This window comes from Sciurus vulgaris, assembly GCF_902686455.1.
Source record: "Sciurus vulgaris genome assembly, chromosome: 9".
Lineage (NCBI taxonomy): Eukaryota > Metazoa > Chordata > Mammalia > Rodentia > Sciuridae > Sciurus > Sciurus vulgaris.
Genome location: NC_136469.1, coordinates 51,484,646 through 51,506,113, shown reverse-complemented (window position 1 = coordinate 51,506,113; position 21,468 = coordinate 51,484,646). Strand labels below are relative to the sequence as shown.

Sequence of the window (21,468 nt, the reverse complement as noted above, 5' to 3'; positions counted from 1 at the left end):
GCAGAAAAAAAGCATGCAATAAAAAATTCTCATGAACATATAAATGAATAAATGTTGCCAATATAAAGGGCAAATTTTTAAACAACTCAACAGGTATGGATTTGTATTTTATAAACTCATAATTCTATAGTTGTGAGTCTTTAAGAACCATGTTACACCATTTTTCCACATCTTACAGTTTTGTCTGACACTATTATCCATCATGCCTTAGCCTCTACTCAGTTTATCCTGTTTCTCTAGTTTCCAGAAGTACTGATGAGGAATTTCCAATCCGAGTTTAATTAAATAATATATAGTTTGAGAGTACATTTTAAATTGGTAACATTTTATATTTTAACATACTTTATATATCTTGTGCTTTACAAATTTTTAAATTTAATCTGGAAGCCCAAAACTATATAGCAATAACACATATTAAAGGTTCAGATTATTTTTTTGGACTCCATCAATTTGAAATCCATGACCATTCTGTTTGTACACAAAGTTGAATCCCCCCTCCACCCTCCAAGAAAGCACTATGTAAATAATAGTGTAAACAAGACTTAAACACATACAACCTAAGTAGGGGGATCATTTCAATGAAATGCTAGCTAATGACAATATAGTATGTTCTTTAAAAATGCTGAGAGTGGATGTTAAGTGTTCTCACCATAAAAATAACTTGGTGAGCTAACTTACACGTTAGCTATTTTTCCATTCCACAATGTAATAGTCAAAACATCATGTTACACATGTTAAATACATACAAATTTATCTGTCATCTTCAAAAACAATAAAGAAGAAAAAGAAACTCTACCCTCCCCCCAAAGAATGGAAGCAGCACAGTTATACACATGTGCAGGATGGCCCTGACTTTAAACCTGTCTGCTAATTAAAGCTGTCTCAGGAAGAGCCTCCATTTAGAAACACTGCTGTAATGAGTAATGTGGATTTAAGAGGAATCGAATATAATGATTTCACTAGTTCAGGCATGCCTTCACCATAATTAGCTTGAATTACAGAGATTTTACTGTACTATAGACTACGATACATGTGAAATCAGTTTCTGCAGAAGCAAATATTCATGTTTAAAACAAAACAAAAAAAAAAACTGAGGAAGTACTTGAAACACACACAACGTAAATTGCCTACTATGTCAGTCTGTACCAGAAGGTTAAGAGACCCAAAGCACACCTATGAATGGTGGAGGCACCAAAGGTGCACACTGATTTTGAATTTGATGTTTTTTTTTTTTTTTTAATTAGATATAAAAAGTATGTGGTTCCAGTGGGAAGGACTACCCTCAGGAAAATTAGGACCAATCATCCGAGCAACACTTAATTCTGTTTACACCCTATCATTACAACCTCCGTCCAAAAGAAACTTATGGGAGGGAAGGTAAAGAGGAAAAAATTTGCATGTTTTGGACAGTGGTATAATTTCCATACTAGATATTCTCTATAATTATGAGCTCCTGTCTAATGGCAAACCCTGCATAGCTCATATAGCCACTGGCATTTATTAAATAAAGCACCATTATCAAAGCCATGATTTTTCTCTACACACCTCAGCACACAAACATCTATGAATATAAATGTTTTAAAAAGACCTTTTAATGCTTTTCAAGTGTTAATGATGTAGTTTGCCAAACATACAGAATGAGCTTCTTAAATACAAGGAATTTAGAATGCTAGAGGAGGTGGGTGGAGGGTGGGAGTGGGGCTATGAGAATATTATTATAAACCCTTTTGAAAAAATGAGGAAAAAAATCTCAACATTCAAATGCTAAAATGAATATATTTCAACTGTAGTTGAGAATAACCACTTTGACTTTCATTTCAAAGTCTCAAGAGAAGCATAATTGCCAAATAATTCACAAAGATAATTTCTTAAGGGTGGTCATAGTAAGCACTGCAGAAATCTTCTGGAAATACGTATGCATTTTTTGCATGCCTTTCCTGTTTCCAGAGCACCACCTTAAGGAACCTGCATTAGCAGGCAGCATCTTCTTAATGTCTGACCTGTCCCTCCAGTCATATAGCTCAGAATCTGGTGCCATGAATTTTTGCTAAATTATGCTATCCTTGCTCTCCTCTTAATTTTACGGTTTTCAACACAGATTTGCTTTCCTGTGGGAAGGAGATAAGAAGCTGAGGATTTTAATTTAAGCTCTGGCCTTGTCTTATATTTTGCAAGATGGATAGTGAAAGCAATACTAGTAGGTATGTTAAAGCCAACAAGGATTACGCCCATTTTTGTGGCCAAATAATAAGAGTAATATAAAATCTCAGTAATACGTGTGAGCAGAATTCTAAGGGTAATATTTTGCCTCCTGCCAACCATTTCCACCACGTATACAGATGGGACAAAGTGGATTCCAACCTACACTGCAGACACTTGGCACGGTGCCATTATGGTCAAGGGTCCTCAGCCCTAAGTTTGTGGACTTGCTCTGATTTTAGGAGGTACCGTCCTTTGATGATACTTGCACACACAGGTGAGAACTCCGGGTCTGCGGCTTTGGTTCAGTTTTCAGAGAGACAGAACACCATTCTTAATTCTATTCTTTGAATCTCCAAATAACAATGTCGCATACTTTCAGGTGGAGCATACAGAAGAATCATAATCAACTCACTCCCCAAGTCTTTGTAGACAAATTTATGTAACTACATTATAATGCAGTTATACATGTCTATATGTGCATGTGTGTTTTTATTAAGAACCTAAAATAGTCCAGACAAGGTCCCTATTCTCATGCAGCTTTCTTTCTAGGGGCCCAAAAGTGGGGACAGGCAGCAGGGGGTGGGTATTGAAGACAAAAAATGGTTTAAAAAAAATCTCAAAAGAGAGCCTCAAGTACTATGAAGAAGATGAACTAACTGGTGATGGGAGAGACAGCGTGGGTCTAATTCCATGTCCTTGTTTCATGGCTAAGTTGTAAGAAACCTAAAGCTCTTTTAGTCCAAGCTCCTTATTTTGTAAGATGGGAAAGAGAGAAAGAGAGGTCACCAGGGAATGGGTGGTCAAGCCAGGACAAGTGACAGCACTTATCGGAGTGCACACTCACTTCACAACTCCTGTAATGCAGGGCACAGTAAGTACTGCTGAATGGAGCCCCAGCGACCCCACAGATTGGAATCAAGCAGGAGAGAAATTCAACCCTTTTGGCTCTTGCTCTGTGCTGGGTACTGAACACACATACCTCACTTACTACACATTCCTATGCAGGTGCTTTTCCCACTATGCTCTAAGGGAGGGAGGAGAGAAAACAGGTAAACGTTGCCTTGTTCTTTTTCACTCATAGATATAGCCAGGTAAGTCTTTCTTTCCAGTGGAGAAATTCCAGGTATTCCAAATTTGTTTCATTATCCCAGCTGAACAGAATGCATGATCACTCCAACTTTATGAGATACTCAGCAGCCTGTGTCATCCCAAATTCTCCACTTTGAGCTCCAAGAGGTTCAGTAACCTGTTTATGCTCACATGGTGGCAAGTGGCTGAGCTGGGCCAATAACTGAGGTTGCATGATTCTAACTACCCATCCTTTGCTCCTGGGCAGGGGACTGGTGGATAAGCAAAGAAGGTTCAGATGAAAAGAACAGGTACTGGAAAAGGGGAGAAAATATCAAGAGTAGACTCTGGGAGATAGCTTTCTTGCTCGCACTCAGCATTCATATATGGCCATTTAGTAGGATGACTGAAATCCCTTCCCAAACTTGACAGACTTGCCATTAGGCCATCCCACTCATGTACCACATAATAATTACAGCAACAAACACTGACCAAGTGTTTACTGTATGCTAAACATTTTATTTTTACAGCTGTCTTCAAGGCAGGTACTACTGTCACCCTCCTCTTCCAGATGAGGAGTAACTTTACCCAGGCATGCAGCTCATGAGTGGCAAAGACAGGATTCAAATGCACACAGTCTGCCTCTAGAACCGAATTACATTACCAGCACACCATGAGGCCTCCCTGAAAAGCCAACTTCGTAAAATCTTGGACACTCAGTTGATCATCTGGGCCATACCTGACAGTATGTGACATCCATGAAATGACTATGTGGTCTCTGTCACAGGCATAGGAATCACATCAGACAGAGGCACCTCAGAAGAAGTGGTCAGAGCTACAGAGACTCAACGGCCGCCTTCCTCTCCAGGACTGGAAAACATTCCAAGGAAGCTTGGTTGGCTGCCACCCAGGCTGGTCCCTGCAGGTAAGAACCTCCTTGGCATCATAGCCAATAAAACCCACACTTCCTGCGGACATGAAGTGGGTGCCACTTAGGGATCCCGAGAGCTACCCCCAAAGCAGCATTCCCAGAAGTGACCCACTCACCACTGGCAGGAACTCAAAAGTGTCGTGAAAGTTGTCAGCTTCTGAGGATGTGGTTCTGGGAAGGACTGGAAAGTGGTTCAGCTCCCTCCTGGCTAAGGCTGCAGGCCTGCTGGTAAGTGGAAGACCTGGGGGAGAAGCCTGCTGGCCTGACAGCCAGGCCCCACTGCATCTCCAGACTTGAGCTAAATCCAGAGCATGGGATCTGGCTGTGCATAAAGGTCTCGAGTTCCATTTCAATTGGCAGTGTATTTTATCAATGGTGCTCTTGGGAGTAACCAAATACATGGGAATTTAGCACTCTGCCCACTAAGAGATGAGGAATTTCATCTGGCCTCAACCATTATGATGGCATCTTGCTTTGTATTAAAACGTGAAGAAGTCTGGTCTTCATGAAATAAAGTCATGTAATGTCCCTTTCCCTTCTCTTCTGAGAATGCGTTTCAAAGCTTCTCACACAGAGGGACAGAATTACATTATCCAAAAGGATGTACTGATGTTTGCATCAACTAGACCCCAAAAGTAACATTCAGTACTGGAAATATTTCCTCCCATCCACCAAATCTGAACACCTGGTGCAGGTCTGACATGGCTTTCAAATCTGGGAGCACCCCTGCTTAGGATGCAGCAGGGATTTCCAGGAAGTCCTGGGCTCTACACATTCCCAGAGCCCAACTCTGGAGCAAAGGGATGGTCTAGAGACCTTCACTAGCAACATGCAACTGCCAGGTTCTCAAAAGAGGGGCAGGACCAGGCATGGGGGAAGGAGTTAATATGGACTGGACACCTGGTAAGTGCCAGTCATCACAGGAGTCTTTTATACAAGCTCTGGCCCGCCTCCACACAGTGGGTATTACTACCCCGTGTTTATAGAAGAGGAGGCTGAGGGCCTTTGAACACAGAGCAAAGTACCAATTAGTGGGCAGATGGGCTATGCTTGTGCTGGTTTGACAGAAAGGTCCCCTCTTACTGTCCACACTGTGATACCCAGCTTTTCTCTCTACCTCTGTTCCAAACCATCCTTCCAGCCAAGTGTGGCCTGCCATGGGCTCAACTATAATGAAATATCTAGACAGGAACAACTGACCACTTGGAGAAGACTGGTGTCACCAGCAGGACTCCAAACAGACTGCTGGAGAATTGCTTTCAAACCAGAGAAGCACAGAGAACCCACCCCTCTCAGGCCTCCACAATGTGATGATTCTACACATGATGTCAGCTAATTGTGAACCCACCCTAAGTTAGGTGTTAGAAGTTTTGTTTTATAGAGAATACTGGTTAAGCAATTTATGTAGGATTACATAGGACGTTAAGTAGCAGAGACAAGATTTGAGTCCAAGTCCATAGCTTATATCCCAAGAAACCAAACATATAGCTCTGTCATCTCTTGGTTGTCAAGTGGACAACATCACCAATAATAAAGCTTAATACTCAAACACATAGCACCGAGGCCAAGAGTTCAAATCCCAAACATCCAAATGCCACTTAGTTGCTAAACTTAAGTAACGCACTTTGTCATTTGTAAAATGGCTAGAATACTCATCCACAGGATTAAAATGAGAATTAATGAGTAATACAAATAAAACATGTAACTCAGGTCCTGGCATATAATACATGCTCAATAAATACTTGTAGAATGAATAAAGGAGAGAGGAAGGGGAAAAGATGGGCTGCAGATGAATTATTATACTCTAATTGTTCAAAATTACTCATTAAGTTAGGGAGCCCCTGGAACTTAGGGGTCTAGATGATGCTTACAGCAGTTCGTATATATTTTTTTATATATAAGCAGGTCTTACCTGTATTACAATAATATATAAAATAGCTATTGATTATGGGTGATCCAAGCCAACTAAGTGAGAAGAATTTTTTCAGTTCAGAGAGAAACTGATGTATGGGTTACCAAAGTGGAATGGTTTCATGATGCAATAATCTATCATTTCTCCTTCCCTGTTATTGCTAGGACACTAGATGTACAAATCAAAAGAAATTTTAAAAATAAATAAAAATAAGCATAAATACCACATCCATTTACATGATACTTAAAACACCTTAAACCTCAGTATAGAATTGCAGACTGATATTCTCTTGTGCAATTTTGAATATTATTTTCAAAGGTATTCTTGACATACAATAGCTGGAAATGTAGATTTGTGCCCTTTGGCACTAAGAAGCCTTATTTCAATTCCCTCAGGTAAATTCATCCATAATCTTCTCTGTCCTTACAGGCCCAGTTCATGACTCGTTATGCATTTACCATATTGTCTTGTTGCTATTTGTGCATCTGTTTTCTCTCACTGGATGGAGGTTGTAACTTGGTGACTTGTCCCCAGCATCTAGCACAGGTCCTGGCAAAGCAGAGACATTCAATACCTATCTCTTATGACTCATTGTCTGAAAAAGGCTTTCAACACTGAGAAGTCAGCTCCTTTTAAGAGAGAATTCCTACCCTTGTATTGAAAGTAGGGAGTGAAGCCATTTTCTTTTGCTGCATGAAAAATTACTACAAATTTAGGAGCTTAATGCATCCCAATTCATTGACAGCTTTAATTGGGCAGGATTCTGGCGGTGTGACCAGTTTCCCTGCTCAGGGTACGTATCACAAGGCCCAAATCCAGGTCCTGGCTGGTCGGGTTCGGTTCCTGGGGTTGTTCCCGTTCTGTGGCTGGCTGTTGGGTGGGGGGCACTCCAATTCCGTGACAAGCAGTCCCTTTCACCTTTCAGCCATCAGTGGCCTGGCAAATCTTCCTGAGTTTCAAACCTCTGACTTCCTCTTCTATGTTAGGGGAGAGAGCCCTCTGCTTTTGAAGGACTCATGCCACTGTCCCAGGCCCACCCAGGGATTTGTTTTCTTCTATCAGGGGTGAGAGAGGGCGAGGTGGAGGGAGGGCCGCCATGGCAAGCTGGCTGCTGCACGGCTACGCTCAACTGTTAAGACAAAGGAAAGACATTTCACACTCCCACTTTTTTCTCTCCTTGACAAAAAATTATCACCAGAAACTCCTCTGCAGGTAGGATTTACTATTCTGATTACCCTATAAAGTTCTGAGGTCTAGCTCGTTTGGTTTAGTCTCTGCTTCACCCAGAGGCTGTAATGGCCAATGTGTGTACTCACACCCACCAGAGCTGCAGTTCAGAGGGGAGAATTCGAGTGTAGCACACCTTGCTCTTTCCTCCTCCAGTATCAGGGAGACCAGGGAGAACCATGTGATGTGGAAGGAAAGGTTCATAAAACCCCAGGAGCAGGGCTTAAGGAACTTCAAAGGGCAATCACTCAGTGGAGATGAAGAACAAAGTTAACTTATTTTGAAGAAAAAAAAAATGCGGGGGGTGGGGGAGCGTACCAGGAATTGAACTCAGGGGCACTCAACCACTGAGCCACGTCCCCAGCCCTATTTTGTATTTTATTTAGAGACAGGGTCTCAATGAGTTGCTTAACACGTCACAGTTGCTGAGGCTGGCTTTAAACTTGTGATCCTTGGGCCACAGCCTCCTGAGCCACTGGGGTTACAGGGGTGTACCACCACACCTGGCTTGAAGAAAAGTTTGAGAGTGCTTTGGTTTGCTTTTCAACATTAACAATCAACATTTCAAAGTTTGGACAATCACTTGCCTTTTTAGAAAAGTTTGTAAATAATTATTATTTTAAGTGCAACTATTCTATTAGAAGGTTATGCAGAACCTTAAGCTTTATTTTAACTTAATTATCTCACCCTTTTGGGTAACTAAAGAGTTGGATAATTGCTTTACCATTTACTAGTCACTAATAATAATGCCCCAAGTGTTCTATGAAATAAAGATGGTAGAAGGGAAATAAATCTAGTAAAGATAATTAGAGTAAGAGAGAGGACATATAGGTGATAAGAGTTAAAACCTCCATGGGAGAGTGAGATAGCAAAGGAGGGACATTTGCTGAATATTTACCATTCTAGAAACAATGAACAACAAAATTGTGCCCAAATTTATTTCCCCATTTTCAAATAAAGAAACGAGCTCAGAAAAGTGGTTTTGCCAAGGTCACCGAGGCTGGACTGTCAGTGGGAGAACATGGATTAGCTATAGATCTGTGAAATTCTGCACACAGAGCTATACCCTATGAACAGCTGAAGGGAAATGGTAACAAAGGGGAGCAATTCCTTCTGGAAGCCAAAGGGGATCCACTGTTTTCAGTAACTGGAATCAAAATACAGAGACTAGGGTTAAGGTTAGAAGTTGAGGAAAAGAGAAAAAAAATGACATCTAATGGTGTAAAGTTGCAACACTGTATCATTCAACTGATTTCACAACACCTTCAACACACTGCTAATCCTCTAAGCACTCCCTTTATTTTTCATGTTAAAGATGTCTTTGAAAACTCAAAGAAGGAACTGGAGTCAGTCACGATAAACAAGCCAAAAAACCAAAACACATCGGAGATGTATTGTGTCGGTGGTAAAATGTTCCAAGTAAGGTAATACAGTGCCTAATCAGAGGTGGAGTAAGGGATGGCACATTGGTGAGAGACAGGCTTGGCAGGGTCCTAGGAGGCAAGATGAACAGGAGAGGAGCCTGCCTGGGCTTGGGCTCCATGGGGCACAGATGTGTATGCACTAGGTGACAGCAGGCACAGTCCAGTCCAGAGGTTCACAACACTTTGTGGATTACAGACGCTGAAATTCTGAGAAAGTGATGCATAGATGTTTTTATACACAAACAATCACATATCAGTGGACTGGCTTGAGGGGTTAGGGTGTGCACTGGGGAGGACAGAACTCAGTGGCCCATGATTCCTAGGAAACAACTGCTGCCCGGTTCCAAAAGTGCAGAGCTTTTGCCAATCACTGCATAACTTATGTAAGCTCCAGTTCAGTCAGTTGGTCAAAGCAGTATTTGTGTAGATCTTTGGAAAATAATGCAAGGTGTGAGGGTGGGTGAGGAGTCAGGGGCAAGCGCCTTCTTCCTCTGCCACACAGAGAGCTCAGAGCAGAGGCAGTGGACCAGATTCTCCTGTAGCCCAGTGATAAGGCTTTATGGCAAGGCAACAGGAAAGAACAGAAGTGGAGGCAAATCTAGAACCAGGGAGGAAGGACATGGCTTGGAGAGTGGGGGAGGGGTTGGAGCAAATTCTAGAAAGTTCTCATCTGAAGTTCAGCAGCCATCAATCCGGAATAGATCCGGCCCATGTCTCTGGGTGCTGGTCTGGATACAGGTTTTAAAACGTGGGGGGAGACTCTCTCTTCACTGTCCAGGGATGGCTCCCCCACTATCCAGGGACCTAGGATGGGACACTCGAGGCAGGGGGTGTCATGCAGCCAGCAGAGTCATTCCTCTCTCTTGCCCAATTTCAGAGGGTGGAAGATATCTTCAAGGAACCTAAGAATGTACAGCAGGAAAGGAAGAAAGTCTGGGGCTTGAGAGATGGACTTAAGATCCCCTGGGGTGGGGAGAGCTAGCTCAAGTCTGCAGAGGGTCAAGGTCAGGGAAGTCCCACAGCGACCCAGATGGGGAGCGCTGGTGAATGTTTATGTGCTCAGACTGCAAAGAGATGGTGTGAAATTCCATGCAGGCAAAGCCAACAGACTTACACCTAATTATTTCACATTGAAAAGGGGCCCTTCCCACTTGACATGAAGTAACTATGAGAAGCATTTGCCTATTTTAGTTTAAATAAAATTAACTTTTGTTTTACGATCAGATGTAAAGCCCTTACAGAATAGCACTAGGAATGCTTATGTGCCGATTTTCTTTCGCCCAAGCCCTTCTGATTTTAACAACTGTTATTATGTGTAAAGTATTCTCTGATTAAAACTATGTGTTCCAGTAAGTGAAAAGAGTAACATTCAAATCTTTAGGGGTCCTCATTTTTCTAAAGGAAAATTGAAAAGGAAATTGAAAAGGAAAAAATAACAACAGATTATTTTGGGTTCAACTATTATCAGTAAGATGAAGGCTAAAAGTATAAATAATTGTGAGCTGAAGCTCACTGGGAAACTCAAATCATTTTCCACGAACATACAGACGTGACATTTACCCCGTGAGACAAGCATTGAAGGTATTCTATAGGCCTGCACTGTCCCATACGGCAGCTTGAGCCCCTCATGTCGCCAGTCCAGATCAAGATGTGCTGTGAGTACAAAACGCTAGATTTCAAATAGTGTGAAAAGAATGTAAAGTATTTCAATATTTTTTCTTTTACATGTTGAGATATTTTGACATATTGTACGAAATAAAGTTACTATTAATTTTCCTGTCTTTATTTTTTTGAGGTAGCTGTGAGAAAATTTTAAATTACAAACATCATGAATTTGTGACTTGAATTTTGTATCTCCCAGACAATTCTTCTTGAAGTTTAAAAATATATGGGTTGGACTGCTCCCTTTCTCTTCTGAACTCCAATTTGATTTAAAAAAAAAGTAGGTCTTTAACCGCCCCCCAACACACATTTTTTATTGGTACATTACAGTTGTCCATAATGATAGGAGTTGTCGTTGCATATTCGTACATGCACACAATATAACAATATAATTTGGCCAATATCAATCCCCAGCACTTCCCTCTCATATACAACTTTTTAACAAAGATTCCTTTTATGGAAAAGGAAAATATGGATAAAGAAACTGAAAATCAGAAAAGTGGGAGAACTGGTGATCATAAGTTGAGTTTCAATATCCCATTCTGAGGGTCAAGTCAGTACGTTTAAAACCAAAAGTAAGAAACTCAAAAATATTCGTTTTATGTTGTCAAAAAATTACTAAATGATATCAGGCTTTTATAACAGGTTAGAACCATCCTTAGGATTAACTGGTGTGCTGTAGGACAGTTATATGTAACTTCTTCAACTTGTCAGCTCAGATTACTTTTTAAAATACCTAATACACATCAGGTTGACTACAAGTTGCTGATGAACTCATCCTTGGTAGCAACCATCTTTTCCATTCCATACATTGTTTGGGAAGAAAAAGCAGAGCTTATCTCAAGTGAAAATAATGCTGTAAGACTACTATCCACAGGACTTACTTATATGAGTCAAGGGAAAAGAACCTTTTGTTTTGGATTTAAAAAACAAAATCCTGAAATGAGTTAGAAATTGAGGTTGAAAACTTAAATGACAAAGCAGATTACATAAATCGAGTTCTTCGTAAGTTTTCACATTTTGATCCATTTCAAGTGCCCAAATAAGTCAAGTTGGAAAAGAAAACTTTCCTTGAAAACATATGTTTCAATGATATAAAAAGAGGAAGCAAAATGTAAAATCCTTTTAAAAGACTTTCGATTCTCTTTATGTATTATGGAAGAAAAACTTTCTATATCCTGTGGAAAGTTATAGTAGCAAAGCTGACAACAACTATTATCTGCTAGTGAAAGGGACACTTATGTGAATACAAAATCAAAGATACACTCCATTTTGCATCGTTTATTGTAGTGGGAAATTTCCTTCCTGAATTTTACTTTGCATTTCCCTCCTTCATGGGAACGTGCTGATGAACTCCAGGCAGATACTGAAGGCACGACCTACATATCTTTCCCAAAAGCAATCTACATGACCCTGAAATTACTCTAATGTGTTGGAGCTGGCTTGTTCTAGCTCGAGAGATGATTGCTAGGTTTTCAGGTATTTTGAGAGCCTGTTATTATCATGTTGGTAGCTTGAGATTGGTCATGGTGGGATTATTTACACCATGGAAATTGGCAAATGTGAAAAGTCCCCTCTCCTCAAAGCGGGATGGTTGTTAAACATGTAACAGCACACCACTGGCAAACACTGAATCCCTAGCTAAATTACTGGGGAAATACACTTTTCTCCTTCTTCTTTTTCTTTGATAAGCAACAGGGCCATAAACTTGATCTTTGTCTGAAACCATTCCAGAATGAGAAATTTCAAGGATAGTCAGGTCATTTTGCACGATCTAGAATGACCTGATTTATGACCTACTTCCTGGTGACACTGGGGGATGTGCAGCTATCAGTCAGTAATTATTTTGCCTGGTTCCTTGCTGCTGGGCCTAAACAGCAGTGGGTTTGAGTCACTGGGGAGGAGGAGCTCAACTGCACAGTAATGAGAGGAGATGTGCAGATTTATGGGCATTTTCTTCCTTGTTTTACTTCTCAAGGAAATAGTTAATGTACACAAAAAGTATAAAATACTTGATGGAATTACTTTAGAGAGTTATCCATAAGAAATAAATTTTACACAGAAGAGCAAACAATTGAGACTGTTTCACATGTGCACTGAAGAATAGATGGATGTGGCTTTCAACATGGGGCAGTGTATCAGAGGGCAGCTGTCCAGGCCAAAAGCACAGACACTGGCATGAGGCTAAATACTAAAAACGAGAAAGATGAGAGGCTGTTGTTCCACAGCATGTTCACTCCAGAAACATTGTCGATTCATTCTAGGGAATGTGAGAATCGGTTTAGGGATTTTTGAAGCCAATTTTGCATCTTGGGAAGAATGATAAAAGAGCAAAGGGCTAATGTGAGAACAGGATTCTCCAGACACTTTATTCTAACAATGTTCTTCATTGGTTTTTCAATGCTGGAAGAGGAGCCTGGTTCTTGGGCAAATGATAGCATCCTGGATTTCAAGTCTAAGGGCCTGGGTACTATTTCTGGTTCCACCTGCTACTTGATATGTGAACTAGGTAAATGATTTATCCTTTCTGTTTCAGATTCTTCACTAAGAGGGGTGAACATTTTCCTTGGCTAAGTTTGTGATCAAATGAGATCATGCACAGAAACACCCTAAGCAAAAGATAAAACACTGTGTAAATACAATGTTAATTCCACTTTGGAATGACAGAAGTCATTAAGCTCACTTCCTCCATTGAGAATGTTTTTACCAGAGTCAACATGCATGACTTCAGTGAACACCAAATGAATGTAACTGAAATCTGCTGGAAGAGTCATAATGGCCTCAAAGAGTCCTCTGAATCCCAGTGCTTCACTACTGACCTGCAGCCTAGAGGAAATCTCTGTTTTCTTGAGATTCCTTTAGTAAGAATGTTTTGTTCCTCTGAGTGTGGGGCACACGCCTGTAATCCCAGCAACTCAGGAGGCTGAGACAGGAGGATTGCGAGTGTGAGGCCAGCCCCAGCAACTTAGCAAGACCCTGTCGCAAAATAAAAATAAAACCGGCTCACAATGTAGCTCAGAGGTACAACACCCCTGGGTTCAATCCCCAGTACCAAAAAAGAATATTTTTCTTATGCTACAATATGGTCCACCCTAAATGCTTGAAGGATATTTTCAATTTACTTCCCTACTATGTGTCAGCTGCTTCATCTGAATTCTGAGATTTTAATGGTGTTTGAGTGGAAGTAGGTGAGTGGATGATTGGCCAGATAAGCTCATCCAAAAAGGGGGAAAAATATAAATACTGAGGACCAAGAAACACTGAGATGATCCACATTGGTAGGCAGCGAAAAGGTACAGGCAAGAGGGAAGAGTGGGCAGCCAAGATCCCGCACAACAACTTGGCTTTTGTCATCCACAAGTGTTGGATTGCTGCCACCAAAAAATGATAAGTTGAGTGTGGGCCTGGGTATACACTCTAAGGCCCTTTTCAGCTCCAGTGACCCCAAATCCCAAGGGTTCTAAAGCTCTGAACTCCAACACTACCATGCTATCTTTCTGACACTACATCTAGAAGTGACTTTGGAAGGAGGAAGTTAGGAAAGCAAAAGAAAGAACTGCCTATGGCCAGAAATGACTTATTCACTGAAAACTTTAAAACCACTTTTCAGATGGATCAATAACCTCCTGCTGATGACTGGCCAGAGTTTGGTGGCCCTGCACTGGTAATCTGAAGCAACATCAATAAAGTTTATACAATAAATGTAAGCAGCAGCATTAAAAATATTATTAATCAGTCAGGCATGATGGCCCACACCTGTAATCCTAATGGCTCGGGAAGCTGAAGCAGGAGGATCACGAGTTCAAAGCCAGCCCCAGCAACTTAGAGAAGTCCTGTCTCTAAATAAAATACAAAACAGGGCTGGGGAGCTGGGGTTGTGGCTCAGGAATAGAGTGCTTTCTTCACATGCATGGGGCGCTGGGTTCCAACCTCAGCACCACGTAAATAAATAAACAAAATAAAGGTATTATGTCCATTTAAAAAAAAAAAAAAAAAAAGGACTGGGGATGTGGCTTAGTGGTTGAGTACACCCTGGATTCAATCCCTGGTACCAAAAAATAAAAATATTACTAATCAGATTTCTCCCAGTGCAAGAATCTGTAAGATTGTGTGTAGCATTGCAACCTAAGTTAGAACCTATAGATGAGATGCTGTCTTACTGTCAAAATTCCACAAAGGGCTGCTCCCTTTCTGTAGCCAAAACAGGAACCACAGTGTACCCGTATGCCCCGAATCTGCCTTGAGTCTCCACGGCTAAATTAACCTTCACCAACCAACTCAGTTGGACAAGTCTGTGATCAGGGAAGAGGCAGATGGCAGCCACCAGAGTTAGTTGGGGACACACGAAGTCTGGCCTGCCGTCTCCCACGGTGGGAGGGCACTGAGACTTGTAGTAAGCAACTGTGGAGGCGCTGTCCTGCCGCATTCCAGGAATCAAGGTTCCTGGCCTTCTCTAAGTACGTTATTTCAGAGATAACACACTGTGGGCAGCTTGCACTAGCTATGAAGCCACCCCAAGGAAAGACCGATGTCTTGGGAAGAAAGCCAGAACTGAACTCTAACAAAAATCACCCAATTTACATTAGTTTACAGAGTGTTTTCATGTTCCTTGTCCCATCTGAATCTCACCATCGCTCAGTAAGAAGGTATTAATTAACATGTTTCAGAGAACAAGAAACAAAGCATCCAAAATCATACAGTAAAAAAGCTAGAACTCAGTACTGTTTTCTTTTCATCAAAATATGATGCGGCCCAATTTCTGGCAGGGCCCTACAGCTCCTCTCACTATGGGGGCCTCAGAGCTGAGCTGGAGTGGGCCGTAGGCCTGAGGCAGGTGTGACAGGTGTCAACTGAGCGGATGAATCAAAACTGTGGCAGATTCATGCAACCAGCAAGAACCAGCAAGAACTGGACCAGCAAGAACATCCACAAACCTTCCCTTCCTCCTAAAATGCCATCGTCATCAGTGTTAGCTTACAAGTGGTCACACAGCATCATCTGAGCAAGCCAATGAATGGAACATCAGTCAGAAAGTTCTTCCCAAACCTTGCCATTCCCAAACCAAGCTGATGAATGGAATGTCAGGCAAGACCACAAGCTATTCTTACACACTGAGAAAACTCCGTCCATAGGACAAAGAACCATCATTTTAAGGGGTGAGTCTATGTGTCTGTTTGTCACCTTCTCTTTAATGTTCCAGTTTATGCTAATAATGGCATTTCTTCAGGTTTCCCTTTTACAGCTAATGACAATGCTCAAGATAATCTGGTCAACCTTGACTGTAACTGCTAATTGTTAAAAATAATTTGACCTATTTCACCAGAATTTGAATGTGTCTATGAAAAGAATCTGTAGGAATTAATTATTTCCACCTACCCTATTTAATCCAGTTTCAATCTGTAAATGAGGATACGCCATAAGTCAATGTACATATTTTCTTTTGTTTAACATGTGACGTTTTTCTCCTCTGCTTATTAGTAATTTAGTTGTTTTCTTCAACTAAATGTGTTAACTCATTTAACCCTCTGTCCTTTCAATTTTTAAAAAACTAGTTGATATTTAGAGCTTTCAAAATATTCAAAAGAAATAGGAAAACAGTCTTAACAGTTCCTCAAAAAGTTAAACAGAATTATCATGTTACACAATTCTACTCCTGAGACTCAAGAGAAATAGTATAAATTCACACAAATATTTGGACACAAATGTTCACAGAAGCATTATTCATAATAACCAAAGAGTGGAAACAAAGCAAAGGTCCATCAACTGGTGAACAGTTAAGTAAACTGTGGCATAAACATGCAGTGGAATATTATTCAGCCATGAAAAGATATGAATACTAACACACAATGGATGAACCTGAAAACACACTAAATGAAATAAACCAGATACACAAAGGCCACATATTATTTGATTCTTTTCATATGAAATTCCCAGAATAGGCAAATTCAGAGAAAGAGAAGATGAAGGGTTGCTAGGGGCTGAGAGGCAGGAGAAATTGGAACTGATTACCAATGGATACAAACTTTCTTTTTGGTGTGATGGAAATGTTCTGGAATTAGACAGTGGTAACAGTTATGTAAAAATGAATATACCAAAAACCACTGAATTGTGCACTTTAAATGGTGAATTTTAAGTTATGTGAACCATGTCTGATTTTCAAGAAATAATCTAAAGGCACAAAAGTGAATATGTACTAAACGAGGTTAATTTTGTGAGGCAAATCAAGGTGAAATGTCACCATGCATGTGCTGTGTCTTTGGATCTTGTAACTTCACATGCAGTGATGAACCTTAGCAGGCTTCAATTGGGATCACGTGTACATGGAGAAAATGCACAGCAAAAGTGTGACATGCTGTGTTGAGGCTCACAGATGGCATCCACACTGTCACCCCTCTCTCCTGGGCCTGTGCCCTGATGGCACAGAGGCAGCTACCACCCCTCCCTGCTGCTTCCTCCCAGGGCTCTCTTGGAGTCGCCCTGTCAGTCACGCTGACTCTGGGCCTGCCAGGGAACTGCCCGAGGGAGTCAGGGATGTGCCGAGACGGACACCCTCAAATCCCTGGGACCCAGCACCTGTTCTCGGCTTACTCTGGGCCGTCAGGTAGACAGGTGGGTGTGTGCCTTGGGTGCTGTAGGGAACGTTCCCTGAAGACTCTAAACCTAGGCATGCCCAAAGGGCACCCTGCAGGGCCTGCCAGCAGGCTTATATCTTCATCAATAACCTGGAAATCACACATATTTAACCGAGGGCTTGGGACTACAGTTTCTATTTTCTTACTATTAAAGATAACATTTTAAAAAACAAACAAACAAACAAACAACTTGGCAATGGGGGTTGAACCCAGGGGCGCTTAACAACTGAGTTACATCTCAGCCCTTTTATTTTTTATTTTGGGACAGGGTCTCACGAAGTTGATTAGGGCCTTGCTAAATTGCTGAGGTTGGCTTTGAACTTGTGATCCTCCTGCCTCAGCTTCCCAAGTGGCAAGGATTACAGGCCTTCACCAACATGGTAGGCAAATATAGCATTTTTTAAAACTAAAAAGTGCATGAAGAATCCACTTCAATGTGATATCCACTCCTTAAGATGGCTCTGAAGTTCTAATAAAACATTTAAATTCACTCAGATTTTCAATAATTTTTATCTAAAATATTTCCATTTTCCCAATTTCAAAATTAACTTCAATAATGTTTCAAATCATGTTTTTTATGACTGTGAATGAAATACTCTAGTCTTGTCTCTCATTTCTCTATAGAGGATCTGGTCAAATTCTTCTTATGGTAGAGCTGTGGCTACAATCCCACTGCCTCTCATTTGAAGTCTCATTAGTTTCCCATCATGGGAGTTGTGCAAGGTGACACCTGGGTTTGAGGTGAGATGCTCATTGACCTCGTATCAAATGGAAAACTGCCACTTCCAAGTGAACAAAAACAAAGCAGTTTATCAGTGTGGACTCTGCAGGGTTTGACTATCCCAGTCAGCCAATGAGGAGGAACAAGATGTTCAGAGAAGCCAGGCAGATGGGTCTGCAGTCCAGCTCCAGGTGTGGCCACTGGGAATCCAGTGTGTCCCACATGGACTCCAAGCTACCGCCATACAGTCATAAACGCTCAGAGGTGAGCCCATATCTGGTTCCGAGAAAATAAACAGTCCAGTCAAATCAGTTTGAGTCTATCCAACTCAATAAATACTTCAATGAATGCCTCCTGAGTAAGGAAAGAACAGAGATAAGGAAAATCTCATCACTGATCCCAAGGAACTGAGTACGTACTCAGGGAGGCAAGACGTACATGCAAATAACAATGACCTGAAGTTTTGCTTTCGTTAAAAGCAAAACCAGGCAAGTAGGAGACAAAAGTCTAGGCAGGAGGTAGGAAGGCTGGAAGGAGGGCAGTGATGGTGGGAATGGTCACAACATGAGTAAGACAGCCCAACTCCATGACAGCTCTGGATATGTGGGGGAGGGGACTTCCAGGAGGATAGAGAGGCTGCAGTAGGGACCAGCATGGGAAAGCAGGTGGGAGAGCAATGATGGCGAGTTCTCTGGGTTCAGTGTGCAGTAGAAACAAATCAGCAATACTACCATTATATGTCCATGGACTAAGATTTTTTTTTTTTTAACCTGATGTTTCTTGCAACAAAATTAACAAAAGTGACTTGTATAAAGTCAGTGGGTTACCAACTGGTAGAACCAATGGCAAACTCCAAGGCGATGCTTCTGGTTCCAGACCATCCTACAGCTCCATAATGCTATCAATCATGGATATGTTTCAAAGATTAGTCACAGAAGTATATACATTTTGCCAAAACCTGGGCAAGCAAGCTAAAAATATATTAAGAAACAGTGACATTACATGATCATCAAAAAAACTTTCTCTGTGCTGATGAAGGGGAGTTTACACATTTACATTTCTTTCTGCTTTTGGAGGGTGCTCAGAGAGAGGAAACCCTCTGCAGCAGAGGTAGCAGACAGGTTGAAAAGTGTGTAAAGACACATAGGAGGAGACTCAGACAGCTGACCGCTGCATCACCAGGAGCTGGCTGGTCACTTGAGCACGACTGGAGAGCACAGAAAACCCTGGCAGCTCACAGGCCTCTTGAGAGCAAGGGGCCCACAGACCCTGGTGGAAAGGACCTGGACCTCTGGACAGCCCCTCTCCAGCCCTCCTATGACTCTCGTCATCTCTGTTTCACATAAATACATCTTGGAAGAAGGGCCAACCAAGGTCAGTAACCGTGGCAAACATGATGGACTGCATGAACCCAGAGGAGGAAAAGGGGTTTTTTGGTTTCTGTTTTTAAAGATAATACAGATTTAACAGACTAGGTTGTGAGGGAAAAAGAAAAAAAGTACAAAGAGAAAAAGGCCTAGAAATCAATACACCAAAACGTTAACCACAGTGTTAACTTACAAGACTACGGGTGATTTTTCTCCTATGCTTTGATGTATTTTCTAAATATTTCTGCCCAGGTTATTACACATTCTTATAATCAGAGGAAAAGTCTTATTTTGTGAAAAATGGAAATGGCCATGCTATCTGCACTGACTTGCATAAAAGAAGCTGCGTACTTTGGATTTTATTTTGGATGGCAGCTGAAGTTAGACTCACAAGTAGATATATGTATATATATATATTTTTTTTTTTTTTCATAACATTTCTCCATGTTGCTATCAGGGGAGACAATATGTTCACAAACACACATTTTAAGTGCATGGAAGGGAACAGATGGGGAGCATTATTGCCTCCAACTAGCATGGAGTCACGTATGACAGCTTCACTCCTAGCCGTGACCCTGCTGCTTCTCACTGCCGTTGACTCTGTTCCTGAGGCAAAGAACACCACACATAAAACCCAGGACAGGAACACAACAGTAGGGACAATAACCACATGAAGGTTCTTCCAGCGGAGGCAGGAGTCTCTGAAGAGCACAACTCTTCCTGGCTAGACAGGAGCAGGTCCTTGGGGAAGGGAATTAACAGGGAAAGGCACGCCAGCCATGATAAGAGACTCATCTTCACTTTAATTCAAGAAAAGAGATGGAGGTTTCAACCTTGAGCCCTAGCTATCCTTTGGAAAGAATACAGCTGCAAGGAACCTTGGTCTTGATACACAACTTTACAAGGGTGTGCTTCAACTCTGAGCCTTCCTCTCCAGATTGCTCAGATTTTCCATATCAACCTTTAGGTGCTTTGCAAGAGATGAGAGTCTGAACAAGCGATGACATCGTGCGGGTAAGAGGAGGTCTTCGTTTATCATCGCCTTATCTGCAATCAGTTTGTCAGAGCACCTCTTTCTCACTTTCGGCTTCTTCTAGATTTGACTCATTCATCATAAACCCTTTCTCCTTGCAATCTGACCTGGTTAAGAGGTACAGCACTAATGACTTTTTTTTTTTTTTGACTCAGTTTTTCCAACCTAAACTAACACATGGCGTGGATAAGCCTGCTGCTTTTCTTCTGTATGTGTACAATAAATGACATCAAAATGTCAGAGATGTTCAATGGCCTTGGAACTGGGGTTGGCCGCATCAAAACAAGATAGCCACACTGTCAGGAGAAGCCCTCAAGCACTGGAAAGATATCTTCTTTACCCATCTTACCAAATCTTTCCCAAGTAGTAAACAGGATCACCTGTCAAACCAATAAAAATCACTAGCTTCTCAGGTCCCCCTACTTACAAGATACACTTGCTCTGGGTTAGGATTAACAGTTAAATATGAGGTCTACAAATAAACAGAAAATAAGCAAAGAAGACCTTCCTGTTTCACTGCAAATTTCTCCCTCATCTACCCCTATTAACCCTTTTAATTATGTTACGAAGAATCTAAAGTGAAGATCTTACAGATAATTAGAGTTGACTTATGTGTGTTTTCTATTCTCTATCTGTAACAGGTAATACAGGATTGGTTCCAGACCAAGTATCAAATTCAACTGTGTCCCCAGTTTAGCAAGAAAACTTGGATGTGTCAAAACTTAACATTTCCACCTAAGGATATAGTTTAGTTAACAAAGGAGTTTGGCAGGCAAAGGTAATTTGTTAATCTGCTAGAAACTACTTATCTGCTGTGGGCATGCAATCTTTAGGTACATTTGAGTCAGCACCTGTGTGGAAGAACTAAACGGGAGGCAAGAAGAACGATCGTCATGAGGCCATCCACATCAGGGCTTGGTGTCTGAGTCTGAGCACTCCCCCGGTGCTCAATTTGTTTCCTTTATTAACAGACTGAAAACTAAATACTCTTGACTTGCTGGAGGCGGAAGTCTTCTAGAAAGGCTTCTAAAACTGAAGAGAGGCAGGGCATTTTCCAGAACAGAAAGCATGCAACTCCAGGGCCACAGTGCCCTGGTGTGAATGTCACTTCTGCCACTTACCAACTGAGTGACCTTTGGCAAATCACTGCATTGCCACGTGCCCAGTTTCCTCCTTGGGAAAATGGGAATAACGACTGGAGCATCCTCAAGGGCTATGTGAGGAGTACATGTGTTAATATTTGCAAACCACTTGGAACAGTGCCTGGCACGTGGTAAGTACTATGTAAG

The 21,468-nt window shown here is 41.5% G+C and overlaps 1 protein-coding gene across 3 annotated transcripts in view; it reads right to left on the bottom strand.

The window, feature by feature from the left end:
• Positions 1-21,468, bottom strand: part of LEF1 (lymphoid enhancer binding factor 1) — a 113,434-nt gene that overhangs the window by 37,265 nt on the left and 54,701 nt on the right. The window lies entirely within an intron of this gene.